Source organism: Littorina saxatilis, linkage group LG2 (assembly GCF_037325665.1).
Source record: "Littorina saxatilis isolate snail1 linkage group LG2, US_GU_Lsax_2.0, whole genome shotgun sequence".
Lineage (NCBI taxonomy): Eukaryota > Metazoa > Mollusca > Gastropoda > Littorinimorpha > Littorinidae > Littorina > Littorina saxatilis.
In genome coordinates, this window is record NC_090246.1 from 85,757,352 (window position 1) to 85,767,332 (window position 9,981).

Here is a 9,981-nt window from a genome sequence, read left to right on the forward strand (position 1 = left end):
GGGAAAAAAGAAAAAAGAGAGAGAGAGAGAGAGAGAGAGAGAGGGAGAGAGAGAGAGAGAGAGAGAGAGAGAGAGAGAGAGAGAGAGAGAGAGAGAGAGAGAGAGAGAGAGAGAGAACGATTAAATGACAGTTTCTGGGCTCAGGTGGCCCTAGATTGCAGCATTTTGCTTCCTTGAAAAAACAAATTCCTGGGGGGGCATGCCCCCGGACCCCCCTAGGATGTTCGGGTGTTTAGCGCCCTAAATTAGGGCTTCGCGCCTTCAAGTTTATGCCAAAAAGTTTGGGTGTGCCCCCCCCTTCCTTAAGATCCTGGATCCGCCCTTGTTAATGTTACACTTTTTGAAAACAGTTTAATTGTCCAATGTTTGAGGTTTAAAGAAAATCCTATACCTTGTAGAATGACCAGTGGCAGCAGATGTTGGGCCATCAGAAATGTTTTTTTCACTGTAGAGAATATTACCTCCTTGACTACTCTTGTGCTGAAAGATGGATGCCTGTTTATGTGTGTGTGTGTGGTTTACATATCTTTTTTTTACTACATGTACCTCTTTTTTTTGAACAAGCAATCACTAGAAGGCACTGTCTTTTTTCTGATCTTTTTTCAGTGAACTTTGTTTGTGTCTTGTGTTCACAAAAGGATTTTGTTCATTTAGTCAAATATAAAAATAGGAGAGAGAGAGAGAGAGAGAGAGAGAGAGAGAGAGAGAGAGAGAGAGAGAGAGAGAGAGAGAGAGAGAGAGAGAGAGAGAGAGAGAGAGAGATAGAGATAACAAGAACAATTCTTTATTTAACGAGGGTAATAGAGTAATTAGCAGTGATCTGCGTTTTTACATCTGGCCCTCGCCCTAAAGAGGGACTAGTCTAAAATTGCTAAAGAATAAGCAAGTAAAGAAAACTACTGCTACATGATTATAATAAAATGAAAGTAAGAACATATCATCAATTTACATACAATACATTGCTTAAATGAAAAATGTAAGTTCATTTGACATAAGTTAAGAATTATAGAGTAGATTGCACTGACGCAACAAAGCTGTAAATCCCATGCCCATTGACATATACATATATATATGTATATAAAAATAATTTGTTTGTTTGTTTGTTTATTTGTTGCTTAACGTCCAGCCGACTACGCAGAGCCATATCAGGACGAGGAAGGGGGGGATGAAGGGGGCCACTTGTCAAGCGATTCCTGTTTACAAATGCACTAACCCATTACTTGTGTCCCAGACTGGTTAGGGTGAAATAATTGATTGTGATCAAAGTGCGACAATAGGTGTTTGTTTATATGTCGTTCCAGTGGTTTTGATAATACTGACAGTATAGAAATCGGCCTATAATTTGAGGTGTCTTTCTTTTCGCCAGATTTAAACAGAGGAATGATTTTAGCCTGCTTGAGGGCTATTGGAAAATATTTTTGTTCTAAACAGATTATAAATGCAAGTTTGTTTGTTTGTTTATTTGTTGCTTAACGTCCAGCCGACTACGCAGAGCCATATCAGGACGAGGAAGGGGGGGATGAAGGGGGCCACTTGTCAAGCGATTCCTGTTTACAAATGCACTAACCCATTACTTGTGTCCCAGCAGGCTTTAGTAAAACTAAATTAATACCTACTGGAAGATTACCAGTTTCCAGTATGTTAAAATAGGCTTAACCTATCTACTGCTGGACTTACATCAGAACACTAACAGATTAAACTATACATGAATCGCGAGACAAGCGGCAAGAGAAGAGATTTTTGGAAAAAATACAGGTGAATGAGCAAGAAGGCAGAAAAAAGAAAAGAATTCATGAAGAAAAAGAGAGCATGACAGGAAAGAGGAACCAAAAATCTACCTAACAGCAAACTAGAAAGCTCCTGCGGTTCCAAAAACAGGAGGGGCCTTTAATTTCATAACCGCAGTGCCCCACTGCGGGAATAAATGCAAGTGAGGGTGTCAGAAATTACAGGGGCTGATAACTTTAGAATCCTTCCATTGCAAGCCCGTCTTGAGAGAGAGAGAGAGAGACAATGACAATGACAAATTCTTTATTTACGAGGGTAATGGCATAAGCAAACAGGTGCTTTTTTACATCCAGCCCTCGCCCATGGGAGGGTTTAATCTAATGATAATACGCTTTAAAAATGTTGGAATATCAATTAAAGAAGTAATAAAAGTAAACGACAAACAAGCAAACGATTAACAGACTTTCTTTCTTTCTTTATTTGGTGTTTAACGTCGTTTTCAACCATTCAAGGTTATATCGCGACGGGGAAAGGAGGGAGATGGGATAGGGGAAAGGGGGGAGATGGGATAGAGCCACTTGTTAATTGTTTCTTGTTCACAAAAGCACTAATCAAAAAATTGCTCCAGGGGCTTGCAACGTAGTACAATATATGACCTTACTGGGAGAATGCAAGTTTCCAGTACAAAGGACTTAACATTTCTTACATACTGCTTGACTAAAATCTTTACAAACATTGACTATTTTCTATACAAGAAACACTTAACAAGGGTAAAAGGAGAAACAGAACCGTTAGTCGCCTCTTACGACATGCTGGGTAGCATCGGGTAAATTCTTTCTCGTCCCAACCAATATGGGATTCCCCCTAACCCGCGGGGGGTGATTAACAGACTAAACAAACAAAAATATACATACAAACGAACATGACATTATTGTCAAAGGTATAATGAAAACTGTTTCAAGCAACAATACAATACAATACAATACAATACAATAACTTTATTAATCTCTAAAAGAGAAATTACAAACGCTCAGCAATGTAATTTCTCTTTTAGAGATTAATAAAGTTATTGTATTGTATTGTATTGTATTGTATTGTAAAAAAACGTGTGAAACTTCGAGGGAAGAAAAAAATCCGTGAAACTGAGGAGTCAATGAAGCAACTACGTTGCAAGTAATAGCATGTAGCATCGTTACATAAGTCATGTTATGAAATTAATTAAGTACATTTATCTACTGAAACGTGTAAAAGGTACAAATAAGGCATCAACAATATACATGTTCAGGCTAAGTGAGAACGAAATGTGCCATGTATAAGGAATGAGAAATATCTGTCTTTAAAAGTCTTGGCATTGACAGAATGTTTGAGACCGCTTGGAAGTGAATTCCAAAGATTAGTCCCCGAAAAGAGTAGGCTGGACTTGATCTATACGAGGCCGTGGAGCATACATTTTTGTCGGGTCTCTTAAATTGTGGGAAGTGAATTGAGAAGAAAGAGGTGCAGGCGCTCTTCCAATTATGAGAGAGAGAGAGAGAGAGAGAGAGAGAGAGAGAGAGAGAGAGAGAGAGAGAGTTTCCACTTAACTTTTTTTTAAATCTGGAAACTAATGCAGAAAATACATGTATTTTAAAAATCCGGAATTCTGCATGAAAACTTTCATCCTCAAGGATGCACTCCAAGATATTCAGACATGATACATACAACTCGCATCAAAAACAAGGAAACAATGTTCAATTAAATCTTTACTTCAAACTCACAAACATACACATGACTTCATACAGTATAAAATATGATATACTCTTAACTACAGTATAACTGTATTAAAGTAACATTTGAATTATCAAGAAGTTAAAACAATGAAAACGTTATAAAAAATGCTGCATTTGTCCATCGTAAATTAATTCATTTTTTGGTCATTCCTTGTGTTCATTCACAAACACATGCAGCTACAAATGTTACTAAATGCATCAAGTTTTGCGTATAAACCTTACTTTTAAATAGTTTTTAAAGTATGCAAAGAACAAATCTGAGTACAGTGGAACCCCCTTTTAAGACCTCCACAAATCTGAAAAAATGGGTCTTAAAAAGAAGGGAGTCTCAAAATGGGAGTAATTTTTCAGAAGTTATGAACAGCAAGTCTGAGAAAACCAGGTCTTAAAAAGGAGGGAGTCTTAAATTGGGGGGTCTTTAAAGGGGGGTTCCACTGTATAAGATTGATGCTGAATCGGTCTTACATGACCCCTTAGTTGCTTGAGACGAGAAACACCAATAAATACCTTTTCTTTATTTGGTGTTTAACGTCGTTTTCAACCACGAAGGTTATATCGCGACGGGGAAAGGGGGGAGATGGGATAGAGCCACTTGTCAATTGTTTCTTGTTCACAAAAGCACTACATGTAATCAAACATTTGCTCCAGGGGCTTGCAACGTAGTACAATATATGACCTTACTGGGAGAATGCAAGTTTCCAGTACAAAGGACTTAACATTTCTTATACTGCTTGACTAAAATCTTTACAACAAGAAGAGCAAACGCTCGATCGAGTCACTTTCGCAGTTCTGAATATTATATGAGGCATCAGATGGACAGGAAGAAATTGCTATTCACAACACAATGAGTCTAGTTCACATAAAATTTGAGCCCGGTCACTTTTATAGTTTCCGAGAAAAGCCCAACGTTAAGTTGTGTGTTGCCGAACAGAAAAGGCTAGTTATCTCCCTTGTTTTTCTGATAACGTTCGTAAAAGGCTACAGATGTAAATACTTTGATGTAAAGAATAATCCTACAAAGTTTCAATCACATCCGATGAACTTTGTCAAAGATATAAAATGTCTAATTTTTCCTTTGACGCTGACCTGTGACCTTGAAAAAGGTCAAAGGTCAACGAAACCATCGTTAAAGTGTAGAGGTCATTGGAGGTCACGACTAAACAAAATATGAGCCCGATCGCTTTGATAGTTTCCGAGAAAAGTTTGTCAAAGATATAAAATGTCTAATTTTTCCTTTGACGCTGACCTGTGACCTTGAAAAAGGTCAAAGGTCAACGAAACCATCGTTAAAGTGTAGAGGTCATTGGAGGTCACGACTAAACAAAATATGAGCCCGATCGCTTTGATAGTTTCCGAGAAAAGTCCAACGTTAAGGTGGTGTCTACGGACGGCCGGCCGGACAGACTAACACTGACCGATTACATAGTCACTTTTTCTCAAGTGACTCAAAAATTGACTTTCTTTCTTTCTTTATTTGGTGTTTAACGTCATTTTTAACCGTTCAAGGTTATATCGCGACGGGGAAAGGGGGGAGATGGGCTAGAGCCACTTGTTAATTGTTTCTTGTTCACAAAAGCACTAATCAAAAAATTGCTCCAGGGGCTTGCAACGTAGTACAATATATTACCTGACTGGGAGAATGCAAGTTTCCAGTACAAAGGACTTAACATTTCTTACATACTGCTTGACTAAAATCTTTACAAACATTGACTATATTCTATACAAGAAACACTTAACAAGGGTAAAAGGAGAAACAGAATCCGTTAGTCGCCTCTTACGACATGCTGGGAAGCATCGGGTAAATTCTTCCCCCAAACCCGCGGGGGGTACCAATAAATAACAACCCTCACTTTCTAACATAGTTTAATGCACAAAACTTATTGCAGCTTGTGCACACACTACCACCCCCCACCACCCCAAATATTTAGCATACCAAATTATTATTTCTTGTACTTCAATGTCTCAAATATATCTATTAAATCACAAAATCAAATGCACTCAGTCACATGGGAAGAGATGAACATATGTACACAGATCTCTTACAGACATACATGCATTTCTGTTCATATATAATGCAATTAAACTTTTCAAACGCATGCATTTGACAGAAAAGAAAATCCATTCCAACGGTGTCACCGCCACATGCCAGGGTTCGTACAGAGTCCTTGAACCCTGGAAAACTCCTTGAAAATTGGAAAACCTTTTCCAGGCCTTGAAAAGTGCTTGAAAATAGAGTTTTGTTAAATAGTCATTGAAAAGTACTTGATTTTTCCAAATTGTTGTCTATACATTTCGTCAGCAGCTTGTCTTATTTAAAAAAAAATGCAACCCCCTTTTTTTTCGTCAATTACAGTACACATTTGGGGAGAATAAAAGATCGAGTGAAAACGAAAGCAGATGAACTATTACTAGTCACCCGTAGTTGCTTCCCTTCCCGGAAGTTGGCAAGGGAAACAACTACGGAATGACTAATAGAAATTCACCAGAAACTTGATGACTTGAAAAACTGAAGGTAAGCTTGGTGCTTTGCATTAATTTGGGGAAAATCATGTCCTTGAAAAGGATTTATTTGGTCCTGGAAATGTCCTTGAAAACTCCTTGAATTGTATCAGCTCTGCCCTGCAGGAACCCTGACATACACTTCACAGACAACCTTTGTTTTAATCTACATCCCCCGATTCAAAGACACAAACATCGTCATGCAAACGTCCTGTGTGCCAAGAGCACATCCACCAGTTGCTCTGTATTGTTTAACAATTGATTCAAACCTTTGACACTTAAATCTTCATTCAATTATCCTGCATAGTTCAAACATGTATTCCATTCTTCTCCAAGTTACTCCATAATTTAACAATTGCTCTTGCATCTCGCTCGTTCAATGACACAAACTGTAATTCTGTAGATTGAGCATTTGTTCATGCATTGGTATCCTGCTGCAGTTATAACACGTTCTGTCAGTACAAACAACTGAAATAATCAAGAAACTTGAGTTCATCAACCAGACATCATATCATGCATGCTGTAAGTGTAATCACAATGTGAATATCTGGATGTTAAGCCTGTCTTTCTTTCTTTCTCTAATTTGGTGTTTAACGTCGTTTTCAACCATTCAATGTTATATCGCGACGGAGGTAAGGGGGTAGATGGGATAGAGCCACTTGTTAATTGTTTCTTGTTCACAAAAGCACTAATAAAAAAATTGCTCCAGGGGCTTGCAACGTAGTACAATATATGACCTTACTGGGAGAATGCAAGTTTCCAGTACAAAGGACTTAACATTTCTTACATACTGCTTGACTAAAATCTTTACAAACATTGACTATATTCTATACAAGAAACACTTAACAAGGGTAAAAGGAGAAACAGAATCCGTTAGTCGCCTCTTACGACATGCTGGGGAGCATCGGGTAAATTCTTTCTCGTCCCAACCAATATGGGACACCCCCTAACCCGCGGGGGGGGGGGGGGGGGGGGGGGCGATGGTAAGCCTGTCCTTAACTGGGCGAAGTCGACTATGTGAAGTTTACTTCGTGAAGCTGGTCGCACGAAACTTCAGCACTGAGTTTTTGGTAAAAAGCCTTCGCCAAGTCAACTATGTGAAGTTTTAGTTCGTGAAGCTGGTCGCACGAAACTTCAGCACTGAGTTTTTGGTAAAAAGCCTTCGCCAAGTCGACTATGTGAAGTTTACTTCGTGAAGCTGGTCGCACGGAGCTTTAGCACTGAGTTTTTGGTAAAAAGCCTTCGCCAAGTCGACTTTGGGCTCCATTAAGGACCGCCTTTAAGGCCGATCAACAGAATGCCGTATTATTTTACATTTACTCTTGCAGTTTTTAGGACACGAAGTTCAAAGACACACACACAATTACAAATACAATTACAGATAAACAGTCAAGGAATTGATTCAACTCTTGACGGGGAATGGAACAGTTATCCAGACACAAAATATTCTCTTCTCTCCTTGTTGCCCACAGCAGATTGAATGTTTGCTGGAAGTGAAATTGATGGAACAAGCCAAAATGAACGGTAAAACTTGAGCAGAGGTAGAGATGGTACAATGGCCACGGTCACTGTAGAAGGGTGGAGAAATGTGGCCTAGTGATCTCAATGCTGCCATACAGTCAAATGGAACGCACAAGAACAGGTGGTTGTCATCGTACTTGTTTCAATTACATGTACTTGAAAAATATTGTCTGCCAGAAATGTTAGCAACAAGAGCTCACACATGTCTAACTTTTACTTCTTTGCTGCATATGATTTTAATACATTGTAAGCATATACAAAACAATGAAAAAACTAAAACAGTGTGAAAAGCGATCATGCAAACGTAGAGACCAGTCCCTCAAGTGGGACAACTACCTCCATCTCTAATTCTGAACGTTTCCAACAAAATGCATATTATATTCTCTGCCGTTTTTGTCTTTCTATTAAGTAGTATGGGTTTTACTAGCAAAATATCCCCCCCCCCCCTCCTTCAGATGGGTAATGCTTTATTAAAGAAAAAATGGACGAGCGAAATAGTTTGTGCCTTTGCTGCCCAATTTTACTTGTTTATATACTAACGCTATGTATTGTTATATTTACATACACAGGCTCTGACTAACTTGAAATGTTTTCCACTTAGCATTCAACTACTGTACAGATGCTGTAGTTAATGACTTATATGGGATCATGATGAAGTCAAGAGTGGTTGTGAACGGAATTTATGATTATGGTTCACATTACATCACAATTAAATTTAGACTCTTAGTCTTACAAAATACTGAGGCAGTGCATTGTAAAAATGGCACAAACTGGCAAGTGTTAAAAAAGAAAAGAAAAAAGAACATTGGGTGTTTTTCAGACATAGACATGAGCATATACTCACCAAGATACATGCCTTCTTACACAAGTAATCATATCAACTATTAAGGACAGAAATCTGTATTATAAAAAGAACATAGCTTAATGTTGAAATCTCCACAAGTATAAGACTCATAACAACGTTCCATGCACTGATATAATATCATGTAACCCATTTTGAGCACCAAAACACACTGGAAACACCGTAACAATAACTGTTCATACATGTAAATCTAAATCAATTCATGATTACTATTCCACCACTGAAATACACAGTGTGAATCGCACCTAAACATACATGCAATATCTACATCTCACTCAAGCTTAGCCAACCAGCACCACTGTTACATACATCCAAAGGTATGAACCACAAACTACCGCATGTATGTAATGTTGAACTTTTGAGCAATTCATCATTTCATGTCAGATAGCATTAGCATTGATGCCACATTGTCCTCAGCCCATCTCCATGCATAAAAAAAATCATCTCACAAACCAACAAAATACAAATTCATACATCATTACAATACATGTATATGAATCACAAAATGCTTATCTGATTTCTCATACATTGTGAATATGGTACCAGTGATTTGAAGCACATACCATCAGGGACAAACACAACAAAATTATTCCCATAATAATGCACAAAATAACAATAATTTTCAAGAGATCGATAAACAATGCCATGGGATGGGAAGTACATCTATATGAAGATACACATGTACGCAAAGTTTCCAGGAAAACCAGAAAATGCTCAACAGTTGTAAAATACATCAAATTTCTTAAAAGAAGACCGCTGATTGGCCACTGGAAATGGGAATAGGAAGACATGCATGTAAGGAATGAGAACATAAACGTCAATATTAATAAATCATTAAATATATATTACCACATAGACATAAAAACAAGCAGTGTATACTCATTGTGTGGTGAAGTGCAAGTGAATTTACACTGAACCCATGGCATTGGGGATCTTGCAATCATTCAACTAAAATACAAGTATGCTTTCTTCAAAAAATCCTTTGGGTAGAACGGTAGTCATGCACACACCAATAGAGTTGATAGCATGGATGTCACACACACACACACACACAGTGACATACACACTTATTCTGATATTGTCAATGAGAGTAAGTAGACAATACACTTGAACAAGTTGCAGGTCTTTCTTTCTTTCTTTATTTGGTGTTTAACGTCGTTTTCAACCATTCAAGGTTATATCGCGACGGGGAAAGGGGGGAGATGGGATAGGGGAAAGGGGGGAGATGGGATAGAGCCACTTGTTAATTGTTTCTTGTTCACAAAAGCACTAATCAAAAAATTGCTCCAGGGGCTTGCAACGTAGTACATTATATGACCTTACTGGGAGAATGCAAGTTTCCAGTACAAAGGACTTAACATTTCTTACATACTGCTTGACTAAAATCTTTACAAACATTGACTATTTTCTATACAAGAAACACTTAACAAGGGTAAAAGGAGAAACAGAACCGTTAGTCGCCTCTTACGACATGCTGGGTAGCATCGGGTCAATTCTTTCTCGTCCCAACCAATATGGGACTCCCCCTAACCCGCGGGGAACAAGTTGCAGGTAGATACACAGTTGGAGGGAATGATGGTAATAAACTAATATTATTTAGCC